This window comes from Ictidomys tridecemlineatus, chromosome 1 (assembly GCF_052094955.1).
Source record: "Ictidomys tridecemlineatus isolate mIctTri1 chromosome 1, mIctTri1.hap1, whole genome shotgun sequence".
NCBI classification, from domain to species: domain Eukaryota; kingdom Metazoa; phylum Chordata; class Mammalia; order Rodentia; family Sciuridae; genus Ictidomys; species Ictidomys tridecemlineatus.
Window position 1 is genome coordinate 922,297 of NC_135477.1, and position 10,669 is coordinate 932,965.

Consider the following 10,669-nt stretch of genomic DNA (forward strand, 5'->3'; position numbering starts at 1 on the left):
GTCTGGTAGGAGCTCAACCTGGGGCCCACCGCAGGCTGGGGCTCAGGAGGGTGAACAGCTTGGAGATGCCTGCCTGGCCCTGCCCTCTCAGAGCTGGCCAGCCCCACGGCTGTCCTCCTGTGACTCTCCCTCCCTACCTGCAGCCCAGCCGAGCCTTCTGGCGAGCCCGGGAGAATCGTGGGTGCCCCTCTGGCTTTCCTCTGCCTCCCAGCCTAGGGGTCTAGCTGGGGGCTTCTGGTCAGATCCCAGGAGCAGGCTGGGGGGGTGAGCTAGCCAGGGAGCTTGCCTCAAGGCAGAAGCCCCCAGGGTGCCCTGTCAAGACACGGGGCCAGCATCCTGCCCCAGGGCCAGGCTCAAAGTCTGAGCTGGACCTACAGTGCCACCTTGATGACAGGGCTGCCATCAAGTCAGAGCCGTGTGCCTGCCCCGTGAGTGAGTGCTGACTGCCAGCCCCGAGTGGGCCCTGCTAGATGCCTGGTCCCAGGGGTGCAGCCCAAGGCAGTGAAGCCAGGGCAGGGGCAGGGCTGCAGCCTGGCCCACGCGGGGCAGCAGGGCAAAAGATCTGTCCTGCCCACTAAACCGGCCTGTTGTCACCTGGGGCCTGAGCCCTCAGCTCCATAGGCCAGGGGGCCTGCAGTGGCCTGGATACCGCGTCCACTCAGGTGATCACAGAGGTGCCTTCCCTACCTCCCCAGTGTGGAGGGAGCCTGGTGTGGGCTAGAGGTCTTCATCATCCCTCCCCTCTCTCTATCCCCACCTCTGTCTGCTCTGTCCCTCGCCTGGCCTGGCCATGTCCACCATCATCAGGGCCAGACACTTGGACCAGACACAAAGCACAGGTGAGGCAGGTACTGGTGGGACCTGATGAGAACCCCTGGGTACCCCATCATGGCACCAGCTTTGTCCCGTGTCCAGAGAGATGGGGGCTGAGGCACCCCACTTGAGGTCTCGAGGGGCTTGTGTAGTGGACTCCAAAGGTGCCTGACAGGGCCTGCCCTGAGCCCCGTGGGCTGCCTGGGGTTGGCGTCCTCCGTGGCTCCTCGTTCCCCTGCCCGGGATCGTCCGGCGCCGCCCAACTGAGGTGGACAGACAGCCTCCCCGCTGCAGCTCCTCTGGGCCTGACGTCGCTGGGTGGCCTCCTTCCCCAAGTGAGCCAGCGCGTTGACCCCGCCAACCCTGGTGAGGGACACAGTGGTTGCTGCTCTGTGGCTTCATGTCCCCTCACCACCTTGGCTTTCTCCTCGGCCTTCAAAAAATTCAACATTTTTATTGATGATGACAGGGGGAGTCTTAGTGTCCCCTGTTGTCGAGGGACATTGGGACGTTTACCCGTGGCTGCTGCCACACGGGAGGCGTTTGGTGGCACGTCAGTGCACGACAGCCCTTGGACCCTGGAAGAAGCCGTTCCCTGGCAGCTCAGATGTCTTGTGTGTCCTGTGTCCTGGTGTTGTCCTGTGTCTGTGTCCTGAGTCCTGGTGTCGTGGACTGGCCCTGCCACACACGACGTGCAGGGCTGGGGCACTCCTTCAGAGCTTCCCCCGCACCGGGGGCTTCACCTCTGTGTGCTGGGCTCTGGCAACTCGAAGGCCCAGCGTAGTGCCCCAAGGCAGAGACTGAGGCCGGCCTGCAGCCCCTGGGGGCCCGCAAGCCACTGTTCAGAGGGCAGAGACGAGGCTGGGTGGTTCTCTCCTCGGATGTGAAAGAGCACAGGGCCAGGTGGGTGTGGAAGTGCCCATGAGCCTCAGCTGATGAGCCTGCGACCCTGGGCCTGGCTCTCTCCTCTGCAAATCCAGTGAAGGGCAGAGGCACACAGTGGCAAGCAGGGCGCAGTGGAGGGAGGTGCTGCCTAGCAACAGAGGCACTCGAGTTTCAGCCGTGGGACCCTCACTGTCACGGCCATGAGGGCTTCGAGCCTGTGCTCAGGTGTGTCCCTCTCCTACAGAGCCCACTGTCCCTCCAGGTGTTGTTTACCAGCCCTGACAATCCCCGGTGGCCGTGCTGGGGCAAGTCCCTGTTAGTATCTGGTAGGTGCCGCCCCGCCCAGGGAAGTTCCGGGGACAGCTCTTGTGCTGGGCAGGAGTTCCTGTTTGCCTTCGGGCTTCCTGAGGAACTGGGCCGCAGGAGCCTGGCTGCAAGAGCTTCACCAGCAGCGCTCAGACCCATCCTCCCCAGAATGCTCTACTCAGCTCTGACCCAAGAGCCTGACCCGTGCTCTGGGGTCTCCTTGCACACCTGCGTGGACACAGCTTACACCAGAGAGGACCTGCTCTGCTAGGGTGATGCAGGGTCCACTTCTGAGGCTGTCGGGGGTGTCCGAGGACAGCAAGGCTGGGCCATCCAGCCTGACTGGGTCCTGGGAAGCAGACGTGAGGCCCCCAGACTGGAGGCAGAGTTTCTGGATGGGACTTTATTTATGCACTTGAGGGGACAGGACATTGGCATCTTCTCACATCCTTCCCCAGGGGACAAGCCAGGAGGTAAGTCTGACAGAGACAGAGCAGAGACCAGAGGTCCAGAGGGACCAGGGCCCTCCCCCGTGGGGAGCCAGCCACACACCCTGTTATCAGGAGGTGCTGGCCCCTTCCAAGCCCCATCTTCAGCCTCAGCGAGGCCTCACAGGACCTGGGCAGTATCACTGGGAACCAACGAACCTCAAGCTTCTGTTTGCCAGGAAAGGAAAGGCCAGGCCCAGGGGGGCTGAAGAGGGGTGGGAGGTTGCAGCTGGGGAGCAAGTGGGTTAGGCCTCTGGTAAATGCATGGGTGCTGCTGACCATGGGTTAAAACACCACCCCATCCCCCCCAAAAGAAAGCACAGGCCCAACACAAACGTCCATTGACCAGTACGGCTCCAATAAATGACTGCACGGCTCTCACATCTGCCTTCCACACGGGGCAGGTTTGTCCGGACGGAAGGGCAGGAGGAAATGTCCTGGTGGAGCTGGCGATGCAGACACAGTGGGCAGAGCACCTGCTCGCTCGCCATGCCTTCCCACCCATGACACGGGAGGGGGTCCGAAGCCTGTGGCGAGAAGGCTCCGGTGGACACATTGCTCTGCTTTTTCTAGGGTATGGGTTCTTACAAAAAGCACGTATCATTTTCTAGAATCAGACAAAGCATGAACTGTTTTCACTGTGCCTCTGGATGGGGGCAGCCTGCCCCAGACAGTCTGCCTGGGAGGGCTGGTACTGGGCTCTGGGGTGGGGCGGCTGGGTTGGCACAGTCTGCACTGGGCTTTCTTAGTTACCCTGGCCCCTGGTTACAAATGTGGCCCCCGGTCAGATGGGGTGGGCGGTGGCCTGTGTGGGGTTCAGCAGGCCACCTCTGAGGGGGTCAGGGCCCTAATAAGGAGCTCAGAAGATAATTGAGGATTTGGGCGAGGCACGGGTGCCCTGGGGCTATGTGGAGGTGGCTTGTTCCTGTACCAGCAGAAGTGACTGTCCCTGTTCATGTGACGTTGATGTGAATGGAAAGGAGCTGGCAAGGCGCAGTGCTGGCCCCGTGGCAGCTGCTGTTCCCAAGAAGCCGGTTCTAGGCCTGGGTGTTCCTGGCCACCATGGTGTACATCACACATCTGCAGGCAGTTCTCACGGGGACAACCCAGGGCCTGCTCCTGCCTGGCCAATGTGCCACCCCAGCCCCAGCCCCAGAGAGCCACCTGACTGCTGGAGCGGGGGCAGGCTGGCTTCCCGGCAGCGTGACATGGACCCAGAGACTCTTCTCAGGCCTGATGCTGGCCTTGAAACCCGAGCTGTTCGTGAACAAGGGGCCCCCATTTTCCCTCTCACAGGCCTCCCGAAGGAAGGAAGCAGCAGTCCAAGAGAGCTTCCTCGAGTCCAGGAAAAGCCTGCCTGTGATGACCCCAGGGGCAGGGCAGGGCAGGGCGGACAGAGAGGCCTCCTCCTGGGAGGGCTCCCGAGGAAGAGCCAGAAGCCAGCCCCCCACTGCACCATGGGGTGGGGCACCTGGGTGGAGGTCAGCAGAGGGCCCAGGCTCAGTGACCAGCGTGGGGCACCAGCAGCCTCACAGGCCTCACGTGCTCTTCCCTCTCTGTGCTTCCAGGAGGAGAGGCCACCTGCAGGAGCGCTCTGTCCTCGCCTAATAATGACTCCCAGCGCCAGCCCAGCTATTTTTAGAGTCCCCTTGCCCAGCCTGGTGTGACTCAGCAAGGCCAGCTGGGAAGAGAGAGCTATGGCCGACGCAGGAGGGATGTTGGGGGGTGGGGCAGGGCTACGCCACGCCGAGGGCGCCAGGCCCGCCACAGGACCTGGGGCCCTGGAGCCTGGCCTGCGGAGCCAGAACGGCACAGTGTTCTCCCCGCCCCCAGCCACCGCCGCCCTCCTGGCTCCCAGCGGGCTCCTCCCCAAACTGGAGCATGGAAAATCTGATGTCAGAATTCCAGCGTCAGCACGGAATGCGGCCTGACCTTCACCTCCCAGAGCGCCAGGCCCAGCGCCTCGGGCGCAGGCTGGGCCCCCCAGCATCTCTGGACACCCTGGGGCCACCTCCTCCTACCAGGCCACCTCTCCTGGGGGCCGTCCACCCTCCCCCTCTGCCTGGTCCCCATGGCCATCCTGGCTGGCTGGCTCCCACAGTGTGGCCCTGCTGCTCAGCACCCAGATGTGCCACTCGGCATGTCCCTGGACTGGCCTGGCCTCAGCAGCCAGACTGTTGGTGCAGCTGCCCAGAGCTCTGACACTGGAACGGCTTCAGGGGCGGGTCATGGGGGGTGGTCGTGAAGCCATGGGGCAGCACCTGCCCCAGCCTTTAGCCCTGGACCTCCCGGGCTTTGCTGAAGCCCCAACTCCCCACTCCTAGAAGAGTCTGGCTTCAGGATGGAGGAAAGTAGCAGACCAGGAGAGCTGGGGGGTGCACTGTATGTGTGCGTGCTTCTGCATTGTACACGTTATGTGCAGGTACACCTATGATGAACACGCATAGTCATGCGTGTATATGTGTGCATCATGTACGGGGACTGCATACAAACACAGACAGGGCTGTGGCTCCGTCAGAACCACATCACTTGTCTCTGCAGGAGGAGGGGCACTGGGGACCCTCCTGGAAAACAAGGAGGCCTGGTAGTGAGTGAGGTAGGGGAAAGCGATAGCTTTCTATTTGGGTGACCAGCTCTGGGTGGGGGCAGGGTGAGGCAGTCCTTCTGCCTTCTTTGGGGTCAGTCCCTGTCTGCAGGCTGACTAGCACCCAGCCCTCCAAGGCTCCCCTTGGATCTCCCATATCTGTGTCCATGGAAGTCTCCAAGGAAGATATGTCCGCGCTGGGGGTCACAGCACTTGGAACCTCCTCTTGATTGTTTCTCTGCTTCAAGAGCTAGGGTGCTTTATATTTAGAGAAGAAAATTGCTTCCTAAACATGGATAATAACAGCAAATCATACCTTGTTGATCCTGCACTTTTTTTTGTCTCCTAGTCTGACTTTAATGAAGCAAAGGAAAATAGAAAGATTTATAATAAGTTAGAATGAAAGCATTATGCTGCTTTTCATTAACTTCAAAGTCCCTTGGAAAACGGTTTCCATTTAAAGTACTTGGCCGGCCACCTGACTGTGTACTTCCTCCTTGAACTTCCCAGGGAGATGCCCTGAAATGAAGAAACCAACCCCACAGCACCAGCAAAACTAGGACTGGTCATCTTCCATGGGCATCTGGCAGGGATTTTGACCAACCAGGAGACCGGCAGACCCCTGGACAATGGTACTGGTGGTACAGGGTGCTGAGGCATAGGAAAGTGGTGGCTTTTTATTTGGAAACCCTGGCCAGTGCCCCTTGGAAATGTCTGTGGGTCTACTTCAGGGACAGCTGTGCTGGGCTGCCGTCTCTAGAATCCAGCAGGTGGAGGGTTAGGGACTGCCAACTAAGCCACAGGGACCCTTCCCCTCAGCCCCAGGAGGGTGTTACAGGGCAGAGGACTACAAGGAAACAGAGGCAGCCACGGAGACCCCCTCTTCAAATCCGGATTCTTGTAATTGTGTCACAAGGTTTCAGACTTGCTGCTCAGGCACCACAAGCTGGGCGAGGGGAGGCAGCAGCCAAGTGCTCAGGGTGTCCCGGCTTTGAGTGCAGGGGCTCCGGCACAGGCGCTCAGAGGACAGAGGAGTGTCTGGACATGCACTTGGGCACCCAGGAACAACTCCCCAGGCTACTGTCCAGCCTCAGCTCTGGGAGGGGAAGAACAGATCCTAGTGGACTGCCACAGAAGAAATCCCGCCACTCGTCCAGCCTGAGGCAAACAGGGCCAAGTGTCCTGCACATGCAGAGGTGCACACGCACACACACGTGCCACACATATACCCACCCCAGGCACACACATGTACCACACACTCATACCATGCCCCGACACCCAACCCACGTCCTCCCTGAGCCTCCCCACCACCTCGTGGGCCCACAGGAGCGTCCTGCAGCAGGATCGAGGCACCGTTCTGGGGTTAGACCAGCAGAACCCACCTCTGATGAACGTCTGGAAACCCCAGAGCTCTGCACCCTGGGGAGCAGCAGAGTTCTCTGGGGAGACACAAAGGAGAGAAGAGGAAACGGCAACAGGAGATAACGGGGACAACCTGGGACTCGGCTTGGAGGGACAGTCAAAGTGCCCACAGTGACACTCGGACGCTGAGGTTGGCTGCCAGAGCTGGCTTGGGAGACACCACTGCTGGCTTTTGGGGGCTGCTGGAGATGGACCCAGGGTCTCACGCATGCCAGGCAAGTGCCCCTCCACCAGCCCAAGACAACTTATTCATTATTTTTCCCCAAGGAAATATCCTAGAAGTGAATAACCGTGGAGGGCAACCTTTAAACAGCTCGGCTGGAGCCAGGGCTGCACTAGGTGCCCCAGTTCCTTCTCTCGAGCCAGGGATGAGCGCCACCCTCAGCAAGGGTCAGAGGGGCCCAGACACTTGCTCCAGCATAGGGCGAGCCTGGGGCCCCAGGACGCCCAAGGGGGCCGGAGCCACCAGGGGTTTGAGCCACGATCACAGCCTGCTCAGGAGACAAGAACTAAAATACTACCTGCTAAAACTCCGGAATGTGTCAAAAAACTCTTCCCAGAAGCAAACTGGTTATTTTTGAAGTATTCAACTACAGTAGTTAAAAACAAACACTGGGAAAGAACTGACCATTTTGAAAGTAAAAACTGAAAAAACAGGAAAATAATGAAAGTTCATTAATACACCAGGCTCAATGGTGCACGCCTATCATCCCAGTGACTTGGAAGACTGAGGCAGGACGATCACATGTTCAAGGCCAGCCTTAGCACCTTAGCCAGGCCCTGTCTCAAAATAAAAAATAAAAAGGACTGGGGATGCAGCTCAGTAGTAGAGCACCCCTGGGTTCCACCCCAAGTACCAGAAAAAGAAAGAAAAAAAAAACATAAATTAATAAAATGGTTTCAAGAAGCATAAGGATTGAACAGCCAGGAGCGACAACGGGCTTTTGTGAAGGGTTCTCCGTCCTCTCGCTAATAAACAGGCGACTGGTAAGCCTTCCAGATGTTCCCAGAACCACCGTCTGGGGCTCCAGCGAGTTCTGAGCAAGGCTAGATAGCACCTGACTCATTCTGTGGGGCTGGCGTGAACCTGACCGGGACCTTGAAACTGATTTGGCCCAAGATCATGGAGGAGGTCTCAGCAAGTCAAGCCCAAGAGGACAGGAGCAGAGTGGCCTCTGACGCTCAGGGGGTTCGTCTCAGGAATGCAGAGTGCTTCATCTCAAGTACTTTATAAGCCAAAGGTCAAAGAAGAAAAACCTTTCCTCCACGAATGCCAAGCAGGGATTTGATAAAATTACAGATCCCGGGCTGGGGCTGGGGTTCAGTGGAGAGCGCTTTGCCTAGCACCTGAGAGGCACTGGGTTTGATCCCAGCACCCTATTAAAACAAACAAACAAAAAAACACTAAATAGAGGCATCGTGTCCATCTGTAGCTAAAAAATATTAGAGAATTAGAAAAATTATAAATCCACTCCTGACATTCTTACACTATTTTTTTCTTCTAATATCTTTATTGTGTGCCATGGGCCATAAAAAAGGCTGGCTGAGTCTGTCCCAATTAGTCTACAAGGTGGACCTAAGGCTGCCCCAGGCTCAGGGAGGTGAAGGAGGTGGTGGTCACAGGAGCCGTGGAGCCAGGTCAGGCCCCTGGTGACCTCTGCCCAGCTCTCAGGAGAGAACATGGAGGCAGGATGTGAGCCTCCGGGGCTGGTGAGAGCCTGCCAGAAGCTCAGCCAGGGCTGTTTGGGGCCAACAGAGCGGAGCGGAATGGAGTGGCAGGCCAGGTGTGGGGGCACGCTGGGGGAGCCCCTCCTGGCCCCTCCCCATAAGACCTCAGAGCCTGCAGTGAGCCAGTGGAGACCAGCTGGTAGAGGAGGCTGGGGGCAGCCCACCTCGGGAGGCCCTCGCCACAGCGCTCTGCTCAATGGCGTCTCCTGACAGCTGCAAGCACAGCTCCCAGATGACAGTAAGTGGGCTCACCTAACAGGGAGGGCACGCGACCAGAGGGGCAGACCGTTCCAGACCTGGGCTGCGGGGTCAGGGGTGTGTGTGTGTGTGTGTGTGTGTGCGCGCGCGCGCGTGAGACAGAGCGGTCACAGTGACCCCAGGGCACCTGGGCAGGAGGGTCAGGACTGCCTGGGGTTTCACTTCCAATTGGGTGTGAGCAGTGGACATGACTGCTGGGCCAGGGCTCCCAGAGGACCTGGGAAGTGAGGAGGCCACTGTGGGACTGGGGTCCACTGGAGACCCTGCTTCTACTCCTAGGGCTGCGCTGGCCAGTCTCCTGCCTGCTCTGGAGTCCTCCCCAGGGCCCACAGTTGGATTGTCCTGCAGGACGGAGAGTGAACCGGACATCAGGACTAGGCTTACCCTCCCCACCCCTTCTCTCCCTGTTACAGTGTGATGGATGGCTCGTGAGGGGTCAGGTGTGTCCTGTGAGATGGCAGCACTCTGGCCATTTTGGCCCGGGCCTTTAGCAGTTTTCTCAGAACCAGGTGGCTCTGCAGCGCCCTCAGGCAGTAGGGGCTCCTCATAAGGACCTGTCCTGGCCTGGAGTTGGGCCCTCACCCTGGATATCATGGGGCTGGCCAGGCTGGGTTCCAGGTCCCAGAGCAAGGATGTTTAGTGTCTTCCATAGGTGGCTCCTGGCCCTGGCCTGGCCTGAGAAATGGGAGCCAGGAGGGACTGCATCGCTGAGGAGCTGGGCACAGTTTTGTGTAGGACAGAGGGAGGGACACCACTCGAGGACAGGGAGGGACCCAAGGCAAGCCTCCAGGAAAAAGACACGGTTGGCAGAGGCAGGGATGGGGGCGGGGATGATATGACAGCCACAGGGAGGGTGTGGCCACAAGGCCAGGGCACAAGGTCCAGGCACAGGTATCAGGTCACCTGAGAACTGGTTGGAGCTCCTCCCAAGGGAGGGGTGGGTAGGGCCAAGCCCAGCCTGCTGGGGGCCCACCCAGAGGAGGCCAGTCCTGAGGACAGGTTATCTGTGGTGGGAAACCCCAGTCTCAGGCCTGGGTTCAGCCTGATCCGTGCCTTTCCAGACAGCAAGGAGCCTCCACTGTGGGACTCTGGTGGCTGGACCCATCCTTGGGCCAGAATCCCTCGTTTCTGCCATCCCCTGATCCAGAGTTGACGTCAGAACCCCACTGGGTCTCCTTCTGTAGCATGGTGGTCTCTCTCTCCCTGGGCTCTGTCCTCACTGTCCTTGCCCAGCTGCTGTGGTGAAGCGGCATCCTGTGGAGTTAACCAGGCACAGTGAGGCTCAGCCTCTGTGGGTGGCACTGCCTTGCTCCACCCTGCCCATCGCTTGGCCCCTTCTCTTCTTCTCCCTTCTCCTGACAACCGGCCTCCTCCTGAACCAGGAAACTGCAACCTGACCCAGCCACTGGGCCTATGCACCTGTGATTCCCTCTGCCTGAGCCCTTTCCCTGGGACTGCATGGTTGGCTTCCGGTCTGGCCTCTGTGAGACCTCCTCCGATCCATCGATCCATTCCCATGACTGCTCCCTGGTCCCTGGTCCCTCACTCAACCTTGCCACCCTCTTTAGTCACTTCCAGAATATCTTGCTGTGGCATGACCTTGTTTGTTCACTGTTTGCCTGGGCCCTCCCCCTAGAATGTGCGTTGGAGAGCTGGGGCCTGGGGCCTGGGAGGGGCTGGTTTCGGGCAGCAGGAGGTCTGCGCTGGCGTGGGAACTGGAAGAGTTCTGGGCAGGCACACTCCTGCTCAGCTGCTCCTGAGGGTGAAGCAGGTACAGCCCGAGGCGCTCCTGGGGGTCTCTCAGGAGTGTGAGGCACAGCCTGGGAGCCAGAAATGTGGGGTCTTGGCCATGCCCTCAGGCTTGGGGAGTGCAGGACCCCACCCCTGACCACTGCTTTGTTCCCTGGGAGCCACTCCTCCTGCACCACCCGGCTCATGCTGTCCAGGCCCCCAGCAGCTGGAGGCCGCCCTGCGAGAAGCAGGGCCACAGGTTCTCTGCTCTCTGGAAAACGTGCTCACCTCCCTAGGAACATCTTGGGAGGCCAGGGCAGGCTCTGCTCAGGTGTCCTGCGGTGTGTGGCCGCTTGTTGGTGTGGCTCTGAGGAACAGCGCGTAAAGCACTCAAGATGTTTTTGCCTTGTGTAAGGCAAGTCTGTGAAGGGCAACTTCCCCGTTACTCCATCCA

General features: G+C 59.4%; 1 long non-coding RNA gene across 1 annotated transcript; it reads left to right on the forward strand.

The window, feature by feature from the left end:
- The first annotated feature begins 2,027 nt into the window (after positions 1-2,027).
- On the forward strand, positions 2,028-7,907 carry LOC120885532 (uncharacterized). The gene is made up of 2 exons (XR_005728202.2): positions 2,028-2,477; positions 4,061-7,907. It is a non-coding gene; the product is annotated as an uncharacterized LOC120885532 (long non-coding RNA).
- The last annotated feature ends 2,762 nt before the right edge of the window (positions 7,908-10,669 follow it).